Raw genomic sequence first — 19,974 nt, 5'->3', positions numbered from 1 at the left:
CTTAGGCCGCAAGCTTAAAGGGGTACTCTGGTACCACAGTTTTATGGTTGTCTAGCGTGTTTGTAGCGAGTTTAGCACTTTTGTAATTCACATGTTATACATCTGTCCACAGCATATATGTTTTTTACTGACCTGTTTTCTGTGACGGAAGTTCAGTAGTTTTTCTGGTTGCTTTTGACTGTTGTCCACACTCACGGCCATGTTTGGTCACTGTTGTGGATAAGATGTCAGTGCTGCAGGCGTTGCTGTTTTTTTTTTTTTTTTTTCTCTTGCAATGGTTCCGCCCCTTTCCAACACCCCTGCAATGATTATTCATTGAATTGTTGCGGGAGGATGGATGTCTCCTCCCGCTATCATCCATCCCTGCGGACGGCTCACAATGTACTGAATACCCTGTATCAGCATTGCTGCTGACATGTAACTCCTTCCCCGCCATGGGGACCGTGCGTCCGTGGGGGGGAATCTGCTATCATGATTCCCCCAACGGGCGCACGGTCCCCATGGTGGGGGAATCTGCTGCAGTGCTATCATGATTCCCCCCACGGGTGCACTGTCAGCTTCTCACCCCGCAGTCCCCACATCAGGGAATTAATGAATTGTCATCCGTGGCGTGCTGTCCCCACATAAGGCAACTAATCATATGTCACCCGTGGGCGCTGCTTTGCTTCCTGCCCTCACCCCCTCCCCCACCAATGCGATGTCCCTGCAAGGGTTAAAGGACATCGGTACTGATGAATTTTACATATTGCCCTGCCCAGGCTGCAAAAATAAACAAAATAATCTTTGACTCACCTTCCCGCATTCCCCCATTGCTATGGTAACGGCCTCCCGGTCCTCTGCTGCCTTCCTCATGCTGCTTCCTGAGGAAGGGTATGTTACTGAGCCGTCAGCGTATCACCGGCTGCAGCGATGTCCTGCCTCGGCCGGTTATAGGTTGAGCGCACTGTCATGTAAGAAGCCGGCCGGCCGAGGCGGGACATCGCTGCGGCCGGTGATACGCTGACAGCTCTGTACATCAGTACAGATGTCCTTTAACCCTTGCGGGGACATCGCTTTTAGGGGGTGGGGGGGGGGCATGAAGCAGAGCAGCACCCGTGGGTCACATTTGATTAGTTCCCTATTGTGGGGACAGCGTGCTGCAGATGACAGTTGGGGGGGGGGTAGAAGGAGAGCAGTGCCCGTGGGTTACATATGATCAGTTCCCTAATGTGGGGACAGCGCGCTGTGGATGACAATTCATGGTTGAGGGGGGAGAGCAGTGCCCGCGGGTCACATATGATCAGTTCCCCCCGTTGACAACTCAGGGATGTGGAATTCCTATCGCCCTACGCCCGGGACATGCTTCGGGCAAGCAGAGTCAGACCTGACAAGCATGGAGACACTCAGCAGTCTGTATGGAGCGGCTCCCGACTCATGCCCGCTCCATATTCTGCAGCCCCCGGCTGTGGAAACTTGCGTCCTCTGAAGCAGAGCAGGGGAGATGAGAAGCGGTTTCTCCCCTGCTCTGCCTTCTTTCTGCTGTGCGAGGGGGAGATCAGGGGGCGTGGCTTCTTGCTCCCCATGCAGACCTGCGTCCTCTGCCTTCGCTCCCCCCAGCTCTAGCTTCGGAGAGCTGAGGGAAGAGCCTTTGCACGTCTGCACGGGGCGCAAGTTTCACACCGCCGCTAATAGCTAGCATGCGGCGCTCAGCAGTATGTATGGAGCGGGCTCCGGACTCCTGCCCGCTCCATACCCTGCGGGGGCCGCCGCTAATAGCCAGCATGCAGCTATTAACCCTTTAGATCGCTGCTGTCAAAGCTGTGGCGGCGTCTAAGGGGACATATGAATGCTCCCTGGTGGGCAGGGGGGTGGATGCCCCCCCCCCCCCACAGCACGATTGCGAGGGGGCGATCAACTATGTAGGTAGCCCGGAGGGCTTACCTCTGTTCCCTGCTGTCCTGTGACTCTGTCATTGATAGAGCCTGGCTGGACTATAATAAAAATAAACCTATTTGAAATCGCTTTGTGCGTAATTGTACGACCTATTAAAATATAACCTTATATATCCCGTACGGTAAATGTAAAAAAATAAAATAAAAATACCAAACCACAGATTTGCAATTTTTATAATATCCAAGAAAAAAAGTGATTAAAAAGTCAGATCAATACCAAAATGGTACCGATACAAAAAACAGATTATTGCACCAAAAATGAGCCCTCATACAGCCTGGTATGTGGAAAAAAAAATAAAGCTACAGGGGTCAAAAAATGGCAATAAAAAAATTTCAAAAAAAGTTCAGAATTTTTTACAAATTTGTAAAACATGACGTCAACTATACAAATCTGGTATTGCTGTAATCAGGCCGGTCTAAAGTACGAAACTAACATGTTATTTCAGCCACAAGGTAAATGGCGTAGAAAAGAAAACCACCAAATCTGCAAAATTATCTTTTACTATTTCAATTTCATTTCACCTAATATATATTTTTTGGTTCAGTGAATATGTCATTGAAAAATTAAAAGGTATCATTATAGTAGGTAGTTATGGCTATTATAGGGCGAGGAGGAAAAAATTAGAGCGTAAAAGCGAAACTTGGCCCAAACAAGTGGATCGTCATGAGGGACAAGTAGATTTTGATCCATTTTAGTCCCATGGACAAGTAGTTTTTTTATAAAATTTCCACACCCCTGCAACTCATTAATTCCCTGATGTGGGGACTGTGATGTGAATATACTAATGAGCAGGACAGGGAAAGGAAGTGCTAAAGGGGGGGGGGGGGGAAAGAGCTGCCCACAAACAGGGCTGAGCGGCAACGCAAAACAAGTTGGGCAGGGCACTGAAAGAGGAGACAAGCTTCAAGGCATGCTGGGAGCTGTAGTTTCTAAAACAAAGGCAAAACGGACATAGATGCTACACTACATGGACACACTTGTGCAAAGAAAGGAAAAGAAAGACAAACAAAGAGCAAGCACGAGACTAGAGATATCAATAAAACTCACCTGCAAGGGTATGTAGAAACTGAAAAAACACATTGGCCACCGGAGTACCCCTTTAAGGCAAGGACCTCCAAGGTAATATTTTCTTAAGCGGTGTGGTGCTGTGCGGCGTCCGTTCTGTGGCGCCGTGTCTGTGGGGAGGTGCGACCCATGGATTGGTTTGAGTGGCATTGGGGCCACTCTGCCAGTGGGTCGTTCCCCCTGTGGGCACTGGTGTCGCGGCGGTGGTGGTCGCCGCCCAGGGCTACGCCATTTTATGTTAGGGACCCACTCAAATTAGGTGGCCTTGACGTGGAGAGTGGGCTTGTACCGTTTGATCAAAATGTATACTAACAACCTGTTAGTTTTTGAATTCATGCTGAGAAGCAATCAGATCAAAATACAATATGTAGATGTGCGACAATGTCTGTTTCTTCTACCTGAATTCACAATATTTTCTAAAGTATTACCGGTATCACGAGCCACACCAGAGAGACAACGGCAGATTGGCTCAGAAAGTGGCTCAGAAGCTGGTGTAGGAAGGAGGGGTTTGGGTTCATGGAGAACTGGGCCGACTTTGCTGTCGGATACCGGCTCTACCGTAGGGACGGGCTGCACCTCAATGGGGAGGGTGCAGCTGTGATCGGGGAGAAGATGGCTAGAAGAGTAGAGGAGTGTTTAAACTAGGGAACCTACAACATAGAGGGGGAAGATAGTGTTGATAGAGAGGGGGGGGGTACTTATTAATGTACCTGGGGGTGGAGCAGAGGGAGGGGTTAGAATAGTTAATAGGGATAGGCTTCATAGGAAGGAATACATACATCTTTGAAATGCATGTTGACTAATGCCAGAAGTCTGTCCAATAAAACAGGAACTGGAGTGGTTGATGTCTGAGGAGGATTATGACATAGTGGGTATAACAGAGACTTGGTTGGACGATAGCTGTGACTGGGCGGTCAACATACAGGGTTATAGTCTATTCAGGAAGGATCGGACAAAACGGAAAGGGGGAGGGGTTTGTCTTTATGTGAAATAGAGTCTGCAGGCCGCACTGCGGGAGGCTTTATGAGAGGGAAATAATAATGTGGAGTCATTATGGGTAGAAATATATGGAGATGAAAATTAAAAAAAAATTCTGATAGGGGTTTGCTATAAGCCACCAAACATAATGGAAGAGGCAGAAGATCAATTACTGAGGAAAATAAACAAATAAACAAGGCAGCAAATCAGAATGAGGTGATAATAATGGGGGACTTTAACTATCCTGATATAAACTGGGAGACTGAGATCTGTGAATCTCATAAAGGAAACAGGTTTCTGACTATAACTAAAGACAATTATCTGTACCAAATAGGGAATAGTGATCATAATAAAATACATTATAACTTGTTCTTCAATAAGGGAACCTGTCGATGGGCCACAAAAACAATGAACTTTAGGAAGACAAAGTTTGATCAAGAGAAGTCTTTAACAATGTAAAATGGGATAGTGTCCTCAAAAACAACAATATTTACACGAAATGGGAGACTTTTAAAAACATCTTAAATTCTCACTGTAAGATGTAGAAAGGGTCAGAAAGAAAAGAAAACCGATATGGATGAATAAAAATTTTAAGGGGGCAATAAATGACAAAAATAAAGAATTTAAACTACTAAAACAGGACGGCAGTGAAGAAGCATTAAAAAGCTATAGAGAAAAATGTAAAAACAGATAAAAGCTGCAAAAATAGAGGCAGAAAGACTTATTGCCGAAGAGAGTAAAACTAACCCCAAAATGTTTTTTAACTATATAAATAGCAAAAAGGTTAAAAATGAAAGGGCCCTTTAAAAATGATAAGAAATTATAAGCAGGGATCAGGAAAAAGCAAATACAGTGACCCCCCGACTTATGATGGCCCCAACATATGATCATTTCAACATATGATGGCCTCTCAGAGCCCATCGTATGTTGAAGGCAGCCTCGACATATGATGCTGCTGTGTGTCGGGGCCATCGTACAAACAGCTATCTGACAGCGCTGACAACTTCAGCAACTGACAGATAGTTGTTTAATGTGCCCCGTTCTGCCTCCTGTTACTCACATGCTGTCCTGCTAACTCACGCAGGCTTCCACTGTGAGCTCCGTGTAAGCCCCCCCCCCCCCCAGATGTAGTCGGCAGGATGGTAATGGAGGACATTCTGTCTCCCCTGAAGGTATTTAAAGAACTGTACAGTACTGTATGCGATGTCACACATCACATACAACACATATACACACTATACACCCCATACATCAATGTTTCCCTATCAGTGTGCCTCCAGCTGTTGCAAAACTATAACTCCCAGCATGCCCAGACAGTCAATGGTTGTACATGCATGCTGGGAGTTATAGTTGTGCAACAGCTGGAGGCACCCTGGTTTGTTAAACACTCCCCATACACTACACATACAATGGTCATCCCAGAACCAATTAGCAGTTTCCCATAGAGATATGTATTCAACATACAATGGTTCCGAGGCCCCAGAACCAATTACCATTTTTACATAGACATATGTACTCGACATATGATGGTTTCAACATATGATGGTTCTCCTGGAACCAATTAATATCATATGTTGAGGGACCACTGTATATTAAACAAATTCTTCTCCACTGTATTCACCGAGGACATTGAATTGCCAGGTGAAATACAGCGAGATAAGGTAAACTCCCCAGTACAGGTCACCTGTCTAACCCAGGAAGAAGTACAGTGCCGCCTACAAAAAATCAAAATGGACAAATCACCAGGTCCAGATGACATTCACCCTCGTGTTCTAAAGGAATTAAGTAATGTAATAGACAGACCCCTATTTTTAATATTCAGTGACTCTATAGTAACATGGACTGTTCCCCAGGACTGGTGCATGGCAAATGAGGTGCCAATATTTAAAAAGGGGTCAAAAGGTGACCCCGGGAATTATAGGCCTGTAGTTTAACCTCCGTTGTATGTAAATTGTTTGAGGGTTTTATAAGGGGTGCTATTTTGGAGTATCTTGATAAAAATAAATGTGACTCCATATCAGCATGGATTTATGAGGGATCGGTCCTGTCAAACTAACCTGATCAGCTTTTATGAGGAGGTGAGCACCAGACTGGACCAGGGACAATCACTGGATGTCTTATGTCTGGATTTTTCCAAAGCATTTGATACGGTTCCAAATAAAAGGTTGGTGCATAAAATTAGGGGGATTGGGCTGGGGAAAATGTGTGCGAGTGGGTAAGTAACTGGCTCAGTGATAGGAAACAGGGTGGTTATTAATGGTACTTATTCTGATTGGGTGACTGGTACTAGTGGGGTACCACAGGGGTCAGTCTTGGGTCCTGTCCTATTTAATATATTCATTAATGACCTTGTAGAGGGGTTGAATAGTAAAGTAGCAATCTTTGCCTATGATACTAAATTATGTAAAGCAGTGAACACAATAGAGGACAGTGCACTGTTACAAATGGATCTGGATAGGTTGGAGGTTTGGGCTGGGAAGTGGCAGATGAGGTTCAACACTGATAAATGTAAGGTAATGAACATGGGGAAGAATAACCGGGCTGGGATTATGTGTTAAATGGGAGAACACTTGGGACGACTGACTTGGAAAAGGACTTGGGAGTCTTAGTTAACAGTAAATTTAGCTGTAGTGACCAGTGTCGGGCAGCTGCTGCCAAGGCAAATAAAATCATGGGGTGCATCAATAGGGACATAGATGCCCACGACAAGGAAATAATTCTACCACTGTACAAATCACTAGTCAGACCACACATAGAATACTGTGTATTGTACTGGGCACCAGTGTACAAGAAAGATATAGTGGAGCTGGAGAGGGATCAAAGATGGGCAACCAGGGTAATACGGGGAATGGGAAGACTACAGTACACAGCTTCCATTAAACGTGGTCTGAAATGGCAGGAGGTGCTCAACCCCAAGTGCACCTATATTGTGGTCCAAAGGTGCAGGACCTCCACCCCAGCGTAAGTGCACAACTGCACTTGGGGTTGGGCACCTCCTGCCACTTCAGACCACATCAATGTAGAGGACTATAGTACCTAGAAAGTTAATCAGAATTAGGGTTATTTAGTTTAGAAAAAAGAAGGTTTAGGGGAGACATAATAACCATGTATAAATATATCAGGGGACCGTACAGAGATCTCTCCCATGATCTATTTATACCCAGGACTGTATCCATAACAAGGGGGCATCCTCTACGTCTAGAAGAAAGAAGGTTTCTACACCAGCACAGACGGGGGTTCTTTACTGTAAGAGAAGTGAGACTGTGGAATTCTCTGCCTGAGGAGGTGGTCATGGTGAACTCTGTAAAAGAGTTCAAAAAGGGGTCTGGATGCATTACAGGTTATGGATTCTAGATCTATATCAACCCATTAGGGACTCATTAGGGATATAAGTTGAACTTGATGGACTCTTGTGTTTTTTTGACCTTATGAACTATGTTACTATCAGTAACACACTACACCGCCAGGGACTCAAATCATGCAGTGCCAGACGTGTCCCCCTGCTTAAGCCAGTACATGGGCCCGTCTGAAGTTTGCTAGAGAGCATTTGGATGATCCAGAAGAGGATTGGGAGAATGTCATATGGTCAGATGAAACCAAAGTAGAACTTTGGTTAAATATCAGTTGTGTTTAGAGGAGAAAGAATGCTGAGTTGCATCCAAAGAACACCATACCTACTGTGAAGCATGGGGGTGGAAAAATCTTGCTTTGGGGCTGTTTTTCAGCTAGGGGACCAGGACGACTGATCCGTGTAATAGAAAGAATGAATGTATTGTGATATTTTGAGTGAAAACCTCCTTCTGTCAGCAAGTGCATTGCTATGGACTGGCCCGCACGTTCCCCAGACCTGAATCCGATTGAGCACATCTGGGACATCATGTCTCGCTCCATCCACCAACGCCACATTGCACCACAGACTGTTCAGGAGTTGGCGGATGCTTTAGTCCAGGTCTAGGAGGACATCCCTCAGGAGACCATCCACCACCTCATCAGGAGCATGCCCAGGCATTGTAGGGAGGTCATATGGGTACGTGGAGGCCACACACACTACTGAGCCTCATTTTGACTTGTTTTAAGGACATTACATCAAAGTTGGATCAGCCTGTAGTGTGGTTTTCCACTTTGATTTTGTGTGTGACTCCATATCCAGACCTCCATGGGTTGATAAATTTGATTTCCATTGATAAATTTGAATTCCATTGATAATTTTTGTGTGATTTTGTTGTCAGCACATTTAACTATGTAAAGACGAAAGTATTTCATGCGATTAGTTCATTCATTCAGATCTAGGATGTGTTATCTTAGTGTTCCCTTTTAGTTTTTTGAGCAGTGTATAAACAATAGCTTGGTGACAACTGTTACGCAGACATATCCATATTGGCCATTGCAGTCATTTATACTAGCCATAAATGATGACACCAGGCAAAGAAAGAGCAACGTTTCTGGGAACATTGTTTTATTGAAAGGTGATTTGAGATCTAGTCACTATTGGGTGAAAATGGTTTATAAGCCGATTTCTTTCCGACTATGACGTCTGTTATTAGTCGGCTAAAAAGATCGTTTCTTGTTAAATTTCACATGGATAGTTTTGTTTATAACTTCTAAAGATGCCCATACACCTTAGGCTATATGCACACAATGGAATTTCCGTGCGGAATTCCGCACAGAGATTCTGCAACAGCAAAGCCCCATTGATTTTAATGGGATTCTCTTGCCTCTGTTCACATTGAATTTTTTGCACAAGATGTTTCTGGTGTGGAAATTCCGCAAATTCCAGTGTCCACAGAAAAAATAGAAAGGTCTATTCTTTCTGCAGACTCCGCATGGAAATGCATTGCCGTCTATGAGCTGGCAATGCATTTCCGAGCGGTCCTAGCGAGAGAGCCTTTCCAGAGTTTTTCTATGCAGACATTAGCCCGTGTGAACATAGCCTTAGACTTAAGTCAGCTGAGCCCACTGTCAGTGTGGGGTTTGGCTGACTGCCTAAGGTGTATGACATCCTCCTGACTCACCATCAAGAGATGATATCTGTGGAAAAAAGGGTCGGGTGTGTTGGATTTTCAATGCCCGAAGGGGAAACATTAACGTTAAGTGGTGCCGAACAGTCATGTGTATGGGGAGGTTGGGAGAGATAACTGTTAGCCAAATGAAGGTTATTGAAAATGTTTGGGTACCTTAGGGGCCAGTTCACACTGAAAAATTCCACTTAAAAATTTCTGAGTGGAATCCGCTTGCAGCTGCTTCCTGTTGCCATCAATGGGATTCCTCTACGTAGGTGAAATTGGATTCATAGTGCCACCCATTGCATGCGGCATGCCGGGTGGAAATTCTCAGTGTGAATGCACTCTTAAGACTACAACTTATCTGCAGTGCATGAGCTCATGTAGTTTAGCCCATGGTTAAAGGGGTACTCCACCCCTAGACATCTTATCCCCTATCCAAAGGATAGGAGATAAGATGTCTGATCGTTGGGGTCCCGCCGCTGAAGACTCCCGTGATCTCTCCTGCTGCACCCCCGTAGATCAGCAGCTTGGCGCTATGTTTGCTCCGTGGCTGATGATGGACAATAGAGGGAACGGGATATCGTGAGGTCACGGCCCCGCCCCCTCAATGCAAGCCTATTGGACGGGGCGCGACTGTCATCACGCCCCCTTCTATATACTTGCATTGAGGGGGCGGGGTGTGATGTCACGATACCCCGTCTCCTGTATCGCCAGTCATCAGCCACGGAGCAAACATAGCTCCAGGGTGCTGATGCACGGGGGTGCAGCAGAAGAGATCATGGGGGTCCCCAGTGGCAGGATTCCCGCGATCAGACATCTTATCCCCTATCCTTTGGATAGGGGATAAGATGTCTAAGGGCAGAGTACCCCTTTAAAGAACAATGCCTTAAGAAAGCAATGTTCTCTCTTTGCTGTTATTTCACCAGCAGTCCTTCTATGACAGTGCTGGGAGTTGTAGTTTTACAACAGCTGAAGCCACAATGGTTGGGAAACACTGTTTTATTATATCCTAATGCGATTTACTACTATGTTTTGGTCACATCATATACCATAAAAAAAATGAATAAAAAGCGATCAAAAAGTCCAATCAAAATAAAAAAGGTACCGATAAAAATTACAGATCATGGTTTAAAAAATGAGCCCTCATTATATAATTAGTATTTTCACTTGTCGCTGTTTTTTCAGCTCTTTCTCATGTTCTTTTTTTATTTTCCATGCATGCTTATGCTATAGTTGGGAGATCCCAGTGCAGGTAAAGAAAACCTCTTTTTGTGTGATAAATCACTGGAAAGGGAAACTAGGGTGATAGTATTGGTCTTTGGTTATTTAGTAAGTATGTGTGAAAGATCACACCCTGGCAACCCTTGTGATATCTGAAACTAAAACTACATTTCCCGCCTTGTAGGGAGTATGTTATTATTCTCTTTAATTACATTAGCTGGCTGAGGCTGCAGTAGCATTCAGTAGGAATACAGACTGGAAGTCTGCTGTGTTTTGGGAAAGTTATCCTTCACAATAAAGATAAGCTTCTTAAAGTCTTATAACAATCAATTCTTACCAATTGTTCTTTGCTGATCACTGGGATTTTAAGGAGCATTTCCACCTGAAATTTGAAGATGGCAGAAGTTAATAAAAACTAAAACGTTAAAAACTGGATGACCATTAATATAACAATTACACTTGCCACATGGCTTAAATGGGCACTGTCCCTTTAAAAAAAAAACTTTTGACATGTCACAGAGACCTGTAAAATATTTGTTCAGTGGTCCCTCAACATACCATGGTAATCCGTTCCACATGGACCATCATTTGTTGAAACCATCGCATGTTGAGGGATCTGTGCAATGTAAAGTATAGGACAGTGGTCTACAACCTGCGGACCTCCAGATGTTGCAAAACTACAACACCCAGCATGCCCGGACAGTCGTTGGCTGTCCGGCCATGCTGGGAGTAGTAGTTTTGCAACAGCTGGAGGGCCTACTGTAGGTATATAGTATATTATACAGACCCCTGTCCATCCCAGATCCCTGACTCACCTTCCCAGTTGCTGCAGGGACCGTCCGGGGAGGGTGGTCCAGGCCATCCATCCTTCCTGTAGTGTCCGGCGGCATTCTGGGTGGAGGGTGAACCGGTCCGGGCTGTCCTTCTTCTCCAGGGGTCCTCTTCTCCACTCCGGGCAGGCTCCGGCCTAGTAACGCTGCATAGATGCCGCTGCGCAGAGACGCGCCTGACGTCACGGCGTAGCGGCGTCTATGCAGCGTTACTAGGCCGGAGCCTGCCCGGAGTGGAGAAGAGGACCCCTGGAGAAGGACAGCCCGGACCGGTTCACCCTCCACCCGGAATGCCGCCGGAAGGATGGATGGCCCAGACCACCTTCCCTGGACGGTCCCTGCAGCAACTGGGAAGGTGAGTCAGGGTTCTGGGATGGACAGGGGTCTGTATAATATATTATATACCTACAGTAGGCCCTCCAGCTGTTGAGGCCCTCCAGCTGTTGCAAAACTACAACTCCCAGCATGCCCGGACAGCCAACGGCTGTCCGGGCATGCTGGGAGTTGTAGTTTTGCAACATCTGGAGGTCCGCAGGTTGAAGACCACTGGTATTGGAGGTTATACTCACGTGTCCCCGCCGCTCCGGACCGTCATCGCTCGTCACCGCTGCCCTGGATGTCTCCCTCCATCGCTGTCGCCGTGTCCCCGGGGTGTCCCCGATGCTCCGGCAAGGCCTCTGCTTCCCCAGCATGCTCGCTCTCCGTCGCCACCATCACATCGCTCCTATTTGATGACGGGACGGCGTGCGCAGCGACGTGATGATGATGATGGAGGGGATCCCGAAGAGGACGCGCCGGAGCCCCGAGGACAGGTAAGTGATCGTCAGCGGACCACACGGGGCAGCGTAAACAGCTATCCGGTGGCAGATGAAGCAGTCAGCGCTGCCGGATAGCCGTTTATGTGATGGCCCCGACCTTACAAAAGCCTTGTATGTTGATGCTGCCTTCAGGGTGCGTTCACACGCTCTTTGTTTTTGCGGGTTTTCCACAGCGTATTTGAAAGGGCGGGCTCTTCTTGGCTGTCCATAGCAGAATGTCCGCTGCAGAATTTACGCTGCGGAAAATCCGCCGCAGTCCCTACTGACTTCAATGGGGCTTGCGGCGGATTTTCCGCAGCGTAAATTCCGCTGCAGACAATCTGCTGTAGACAGCCGAGAAGAGCCCGCCCTTTCAAATACGCTGCGGAAAACCTGCAAAAACAAAGAGCGTGTGAACGCACCCTCAACATGCGATGGCCTCTGAGAGGCCATTGTATGTTGAAATGATCGTATGTCGGGGCCATTGTAGGTCGGGGGGGGGGGGGGGGGGTCACTGTATAGGCCTAGAATTCAGTGTTTAGCCAGGAAGTAAAGTGCTTATCTCCACTCATTCTCTCAGTCAGTGGGGGTCTTACCACTGTGACCCTGACTGTTAAAAAAATAAAAATAAAACCAAAAACTATTGACATGTTTATAAAGTGACAGGTACACTGGAACAAGCATCTAAACATTTTATATTTGCTTTCAATTGTAGCAGTACTGTATCAAAGAATGTATTGCAAAGCTAGACAATCTGTAAAAACTTAGTGAAAACAAATTTTGACATAACTAGAATCACTAACTATTAAATAATTACATAAATATGGAAAGGGTTTGTCCAATTACTTAAAATGTTATAAAATATCCTATACTATAAAATATCCTTGTTTTCATCCTTGCTCTGCCCTGTGCCACTGGCTGTTAAGCACATGGTTGCAGTTATATGTGCCCATATATATCCATGTCACTGGTGCAGTGATTTATGGCACAGGGACACGGTGACATGAGTATATGTTGTAATGCCCATAGCAACCAATCAGATCGCTTCTTTCAGATCAGCATAGGTTTGTGTCACCTTGTAGGACTCATTTGTCCGTTGTGTATGTGGTATTTTCTATTTAACCCCTTTAAAGACCAAGCCCATTTTGGCCTTAAAGGTTACTCCACCCCTAGACATTTTATCCCCTATCCAAAGGATAGGGGGGACCCCCACGATCTCTCCTGCACCCCATACATCGGCAGCCTGGAGCTATGTTTGCTCTGTGGCTGATGACAAGCAAAACAGGGGATGAGGTATTGTGATGTCACGGCCCGTCCCGCAAGTCTATGGGAGGGGGCATGGTGGCCGTTACGCCCCCTCCCATAGGCTTGCATTCAGGGGGTGGGGTGTGACTTCACGAGGGGGCGGGGCCATGATGTCACGATACCCCGTCCCTTGTATCACCCATCATCAGCCTCGGAGCCAACATAGCTCCAGGCTGCTGATGTACGGGGGTTCAGCAGCAGAAGCCCCTCGATCAAACATCTAATCCCCTATCGTTATTCGTTTTTTTTCCTATATTTGTTTTTTTCCTCCTTCCATTATGAAAATCATAACGCATTTCCATTTAGCACCTACAGACCTGCAGTCATGGCCGTAAATGTTGGCACCCCTGAAATTTTTCAAGAAAGTATTTCTCACAGAAAAGGATTGCAGTAACACATGTTTTGCTATTTACATGTTTATTCCCTTTGTGTGTATTGGAACTAAACCAAAAAAGGGAGGAAATAAAGCAAATTGGGCATAATGTTACACCAAACTCCAAAAATGGTCTGGACAAAATTATTGGCACCTTAACTTAATATTTGGTTGCACACCCTTTGAAAAAAAATAACTGAAATCAGTCACTTCCTATAAGCATCAATAAGCTTCTTACACCTCTCAGCCGGAATGTTGGACCACTCTTCCTTTGAAAACTGCTCCAGGTCTCTCTTATTGGAAGGCGCCTTTTCTCAACAGCAATTTTAAGATCTCTCCACAGGTGTTCAATGGGATTTAGATCTGGACTCATTGCTGCCACTTCAGAACTCTCCAGCGCTTTGTTGCCATCCATTTCTGGTGCTTTTTGACATATTGGGGTCATTGTCCTGCTGGAAGACCCAAGATCTGGGACGCAAACCCAGCTTTCTGACACTAGGCTGTACAGTGCGACCCAAAATCCGTTGGTAATTCTCAGATTTCATGATGCCTTGTACACATTCAAGGCTCCTAGTGCCAGAGGCAGCAAAACAACCCAAAACATCATTGAACCTCCACCATATTTCACTGCAGGTACTGTGTTCTTTTCTTTGTAGGCCTCATTCCGTTTTTGGTAAACAGTTAAACGATGTGCTTTACCAAAAAGCTCTATCTTGGTCTCATCTGTCCACAAGACATTTTCCCAGAAGGATTTTGGCTTTCACAAGTTTATTTTGGCAAAATGTAGTCTTGCTTTTTATGTCTCTGTGTCAGCAGTGGGGTCCTCCTGGGTCTCCTGCCATAGCATTTCATTTCATTTAAATGTTGATGGATAATTTGTGCTGACACTGATGCTCCCTGAGCCTGCAGTACAGCTTGAATATCTTTGGAACTTGTTTGGGGCTGCTTATCCACCATTCAGACTATCCTGCGTTGACACCTTTAATCAATTTTTCTCTTCCGTCCACACCCAGGGAGATGAGCTACAGTGCCATGGGTTGCAAACGTTTTGATAATGTTGCACACTGTGGATAAAGGCAAATCTAGATCTCTGGAGATGGACTTGTAACCTTGAGATTGTTGATATTTTTCCACAATTTTGGTTTCTTTCTGTCATCCATGCTTAGTGTGGCACACGCAGACACACAATGCAAAGACTAAGTGAACTTCTCTCCTTTTTATCTGCTTTCAGGTGTGATTTTTATATTGCCCACACCTGTTACTTGCCCCAGGTTAGTTTAAAGGAACATCACATGCTTGAAACAATCTTATTTTTCCACAATTTTGAAAAGGTGCCAATAATTTTGTCCAGACCATTTTGGGAGTTTGGTGTTTCATTATATCCAATTTGCATTTTTTCCTCACTTTTTTGGTTTAGTTCCAATAAACACAAAGGAATAAACGTGTATAAAAAAAACGTATTCCTGCAATCCTTTTCTGTGAGAAATATTGCATTTTGTAGACAAATTTCAGGGGTGCCAACATTTACGCCCATGACTGTGTATATATATATATATATATATATATATAGATATAGATATAGATATATATATATACACTTTAGTGTGTAAAAAAACAACAACAAAAAAACAACACCTTGGAAATATGTTATAAGTAAAGCAGCACCAGGCCTTCTTCTTGGCGGTACCGCTCCGGTAAATGTTCATTTATATTAAGGAAACACAATGCATTGAGGGCAACTACTAATCAATGTATTTCCTGTTGCCCTCAACAATCATGGCTTCCCGTGCTCCTCTCTGGTTTACGGCCATATCACTAGGCGACCCGGTCCCCAACCAATCATATCTCAATGACGTCTCACTACAGAGTGTTCGACCAATAACAAAAGTTCCTAAAAGTTCCAGCGGTGACGTCAATAATTGCTGTAGCTCCGCCTTTCAGGCGATTAGCTAAACTGTCAATCACTCTTTGCGTAACGCCCACATTGGGTTCTGTTCGGCGGAGGGATATTGTTGTAAGCCCGCCCACTTGTGACGATAGGATACGCCCAGCAGCGGGGCCCCGCCTCTCCCTGGTGAAGTGGCCAATCCTGAGTGTAACCGTTAGTGTCGGTTGGAGTGTCGGTGCGGTGAAGAGCAGCGGTGGTCTCCCGGGAGCCCCGGTAGGTGGCGCTTATCTTGTAAATAATAATAAAGTTAGAAGAATGGTTTCCGGCTGTAGATGTGTTAACCGTAATCCCGGTATACTGCTGCTCCCTGCATGTGCTGTGCCCTAATACTATACATGTTGCTTTCTGCAGAACTTGACCTTAAAGGGACAGACACATATTTCCCTGTGTGTCAGTGATCACTAGCCTGTGCTTCTGTAGCTGTTGTGAAACTACAAATCCCATCATGCCCGGACAGCCTTCGGCTGTCCGGGCATGCTGGGATTTGTAGTTTCTCAATAGCAGGAGAGGCACTGGTTGGAGACCACTGATACAGATCAATGCCATCCGGACATGCTGGGAGTTGTAGTCTCACAATAACCTTGCTGTCTGGACGTGTTGGGATCTGTAGTCTCACAATAACCTTGCTGTCCGGGCATGCTGGGATTTGTAGTTTCACAATAGCAGAAGAGTCCCTGGTTGGAGACCACTGATACAGATCAATGCCATCCGGACATGCTGGGAGTTGTAGTCTCACAATAACCTTGCTGTCTGGACGTGTTGGGATCTGTAGTCTCACAATAACCTTGCTGTCCGGGCATGCTGGGATTTGTAGTTTCACAATAGCATAAGAGTCCCTGGTTGGAGACCACTGATACAGATCAATGCCATCCGGACATGCTGGGAGTTGTAATCTCACAATAACCTTGCTGTCTGGACATGCTGGGATCTGTAGTCTCACATTAGCAGGAGAGCCACAGGTTGGAGACCACTGATACAGATCAATGCCATCCGGACATGCTGGGATCTGTAGTCTCACATTAGCAGGAGAGCCACAGGTTGGAGACCACTGATACAGATCAATGCCATCCGGACATGCTGGGAGTTGTAGTCTCACAATAGCAGGAGAGCCACAGATTGGAGACCACTGATCCAGATCAATGCCATCCGGACATGCTGGGAGTTGTAGTCTCACGATAACCTTGCTGTCTGGACATGCTGGGATCTGTAGTCTCACAATAGCAGGAGAGCCACAGGTGGGAGACCACTGATACAGATCAATGCCATCTGGACATGCTGGGAGTTGTAGTCTCACAATAACCTTGCTGTCTGGACATGCTGGGATCTGTAGTCTCACAATAGCAGGAGAGACACAGGCCAGAGACCCCTGATACAGAACCAGCAGCTCTCTGTGCTTGTTGGGAGTTGTAGTTCATACAAAAAACGGATAGTGACATTCTGGAGCCCAGGAGGATGTTACATTCTACTACATTGAGACAATTTTTAATTTCGCAATCCGGAGACGTTCCATCCGTTTTTAGTACCGCGCACAAAATGAGCGCTATTACCGACGCCGTCACCTTAATTATATCCAACCAAATGATTGTTTCTGATCGAGTAAATAGATCCAAAGGATGAGATTATTAGACTGTGTTCACACTGTACTTTTTCCGTTTTTAACGTTATTTGTTTTGATGGGTGAACGCCAATCTTCTAATGTTTTCTTATCCAGTTTTGCTGTATTTTGTGCCGGTCGTGATGATTGTTCCAATTTGTTTTGCATGAATATATTGGAGCTCTTCTCGTTTTTGCCTTTGTTGCTGATTTCTATGGGACAGAGTTGTCTCAGCTGAGAGATGTATGCCTCTCTTCCCGTTTCGGGAGGCAACTTTTAAGTTTTTGGGAACACGCTGGTAGTTGTAGTTTTGCAACAGCTGGAGGCACCCTAATTGGGAAACAGTGACATAAGGGGATTGTCATCTGCTAATGCGGCATTTTTCTAAATGTGCGTTCACATGTGGCAGATTTGGTGCATAAAGTGGAACCGATTTTCTGTTGCCCAAATTTCTACAACAAATCTGCCACATGTGAACTCGCTTATAGGGCGTGGGCAAAAACCTCGCCTGTGTGCCGAAAAGCCTGTCCTCAAGCTCCCATTGATTTCAGTGCGAGCTTCATGGAAGAACCTCATGGAAATAAGTGACTTGTCGCTTCTCTTTTACGGTGCATGAACACCACGTTTTCAGGCTGGGGGAGGGGAAAACAGTGCCCTCTCGTACCCCAGCCGGACTGGCACTGAAATCCATTGACTTTAAAGGAGTACTCTAGTGCAGAGTATTCCTGCTCCGTCCTGCCCGGGCTGCAAAAAAATGAAAATGAACCATCTCTCACCTTCCTGGGTTCCCGCGGAGCGCCACTACAGCTGATCGGTCCTCCGGTCCATCCTCTTCATACTTCCGTGTGAACGAAGCGTCACATGGCGCTCAGCCTATCGCCGGCAGCCGCGATGTTCTGCCTCGGCCGGCGATAGGCTGAGCGCCATGTGACGCTTCGTTCACACAGAAGTATGAAGAGGATGGACCGGAGGACCGATCAGCTGTAGTGACCACGGGAACCCAGGAAGGTGAGAGATGGTTCATTTTCATTTATTTTGCAGCCCGGGCAGGACGGAGCAGGCATATACTATGGTTTTAGGTCCGGTCACAAAACCGGATACGGGGCAGAAATGAGTCGGTCAGCTCATTAAAGTCAATGGATTTCAGCGCCGGTTCAGCTGGGGTACAGGAGCGCACGGTTTTCCCCTCCCCCAGTCGGATCCGGCATCCGTAGGCTGAAAACGTGGTGTGCATACACCCTTAGGCCCCTTTCACACTACAGGTATCATCCTGCTTTATTTACTGCCACTATTTTACAATAACAGATGGAAAAAAAACAAATCCAATAACGGATGATAACTGATGACCATCATCCGTTATTTTTAATGTTTTTTTTTTTCCATAAAAAACCTGATGTTGTTAATCCATTATTACCAGTTACATCCGTTTTTTTAAATGAGGTTTTTAACCCTTTTTTTTTTTGTGAAGCTGTACTGAGCATGCTGCGTACAAAAAACGGATGTAACGGATGTTTTTTTTTAACATCCGTTTCCCATAGACTTCAATTTATTTTATTTGTTTGTTTTATTTATTTATTTATATAGCACCTACAGATTCTGCAGCGCTTACAATTATGGGGTACAAACAAAGACAAGTATCAGACATAATATTACACAATAACTATTCAAACAAGAGGTGTGGGGATATGTTGGGGATATGTTGGGGATATGTTGGGGATATGTTGGGGATATGTTGGGGATATGTTGGGGATATGTTGGGGATATGTTGGGGATATGTTGGGGATATGTTGGGGATATGTTGGGGATATGTTGGGGATATGTTGGGGATATGTTGGGGATATGTTGGGGATATGTTTGGGGATATGTTTGGGGATATGTTTGGGGATATGTTGGGGATATGTTGGGGATATGCTGAGGATATGTTTGGGGATATGTTTGGGGATATGTTTGGGGATATGTTGGGGATATGTTGGGGATATGCTGAGGATATGTTTGGGGATATGTTTGGGGATATGTTGGGGATATGTTGAGGCCAATTAAAGAATGTTATAGGCCTGTCTGAAGAGATGTGTTTTTAGGCCACATTTGAAACTATGGATGTTGTTGTTGAGTCTGAGGGATTGAGGGATAGCATTCGAGAGAACCGGTGCAGCACGAGTGAAGTCTTGGAGACGGGAGTGAGAAGTTCGGATTATAGAAGATGTTAGTGTGAGATCATTAGCAGATCGGAGAGAACGTGTAGGATGGTAGACAGAGATGAGAGAGGAGATGTAGGGAGGTGCAGCATTGTGGAGGGCTTTGTGTGTGAGACTGAGGATTTTGTACTGTATTCTGGACTGAATTGGTAACCAGTGTAGTGACTGGCACAGGGAGGAGGCATCGGTGTAGCGGCTGGAGAGGAAGATGAGTCTGGCTGCGGCATTAAGGATGGACTGGAGAGGAGAGAGTTTGGAGAAAGGAAGGCCTATTAGTAAAGAGTTACAGTAGTCGAGGCGGGAGTGAATCAAAGCAATAATGAGAGTTTTAGCAGTTTCAGTAGTGAGAAACGGGCGGATTCTTGAAATGTTTTTGAGATGCAGGTGACGTGTTAAATTTTAATGGCCGTTTTTTCACCATTATTTTTGCCGGACCAAAAATTAGTGCATGCACCGTCTTTTGTGCTGGCAAAAATAAAGGGCATTAGTAAAAACTGACATGCCTGATGCAAAAGGATGGTCAAAAAATCCCATTGACACGAATGGGATTTTTTGACGCCCGTTTTCAGGACTTTTTGTCTGGAGTAATAACGGAGGTTTTTACAGGATGATACCTGTAGTGTGAAAGGGGCCTTACAATTACATTGACGTGATCTAAGGTGATACAAGGTGCTCAACTCCAAGTGCAGTTGTGCACCTACATTGGAGTGGAGGACCTGCACCTATGGAGCAC

The 19,974-nt window shown here is 45.5% G+C and overlaps 1 protein-coding gene and 1 long non-coding RNA gene across 14 annotated transcripts in view; one reads left to right on the top strand and one right to left on the bottom strand.

Annotated features, from left to right (window-relative positions):
- The window catches only part of LOC130361564 (uncharacterized), a 38,674-nt gene extending 23,398 nt beyond the window's left edge, over positions 1-15,276 (bottom strand). The window contains exons 1-2 of the long non-coding RNA XR_008891067.1: positions 15,140-15,276; positions 10,537-10,581 (exon numbers count right to left, since the gene is read on the bottom strand). This is a non-coding gene — a long non-coding RNA (uncharacterized LOC130361564). The remainder of the gene's footprint in view (positions 1-10,536; positions 10,582-15,139) is intronic.
- An 8-nt stretch (positions 15,277-15,284) lies between these two features.
- FARP2 (FERM, ARH/RhoGEF and pleckstrin domain protein 2) overlaps positions 15,285-19,974 on the top strand; it is a 147,364-nt gene continuing 142,674 nt past the window's right edge. For 3 of the 13 annotated variants that reach the window (XM_056564726.1, XM_056564725.1, XM_056564727.1), the window contains exon 1: positions 15,297-15,665. The gene's annotated coding sequence lies outside the window, so the exon portion shown is untranslated. Of the gene's footprint in view, positions 15,666-19,974 lie in introns of all 13 variants that reach the window. The other 10 variants (XR_008891063.1, XR_008891062.1, XM_056564718.1 and 7 more) reach the window with 7 other exon arrangements.

The sequence above is a fragment of the Hyla sarda genome, chromosome 3, assembly GCF_029499605.1.
Source record: "Hyla sarda isolate aHylSar1 chromosome 3, aHylSar1.hap1, whole genome shotgun sequence".
Taxonomy (NCBI): Eukaryota; Metazoa; Chordata; class Amphibia; order Anura; family Hylidae; genus Hyla; species Hyla sarda.
Note: the sequence above shows the minus strand (reverse complement) of the source record. Positions and strands in the feature narration are given on the sequence as shown.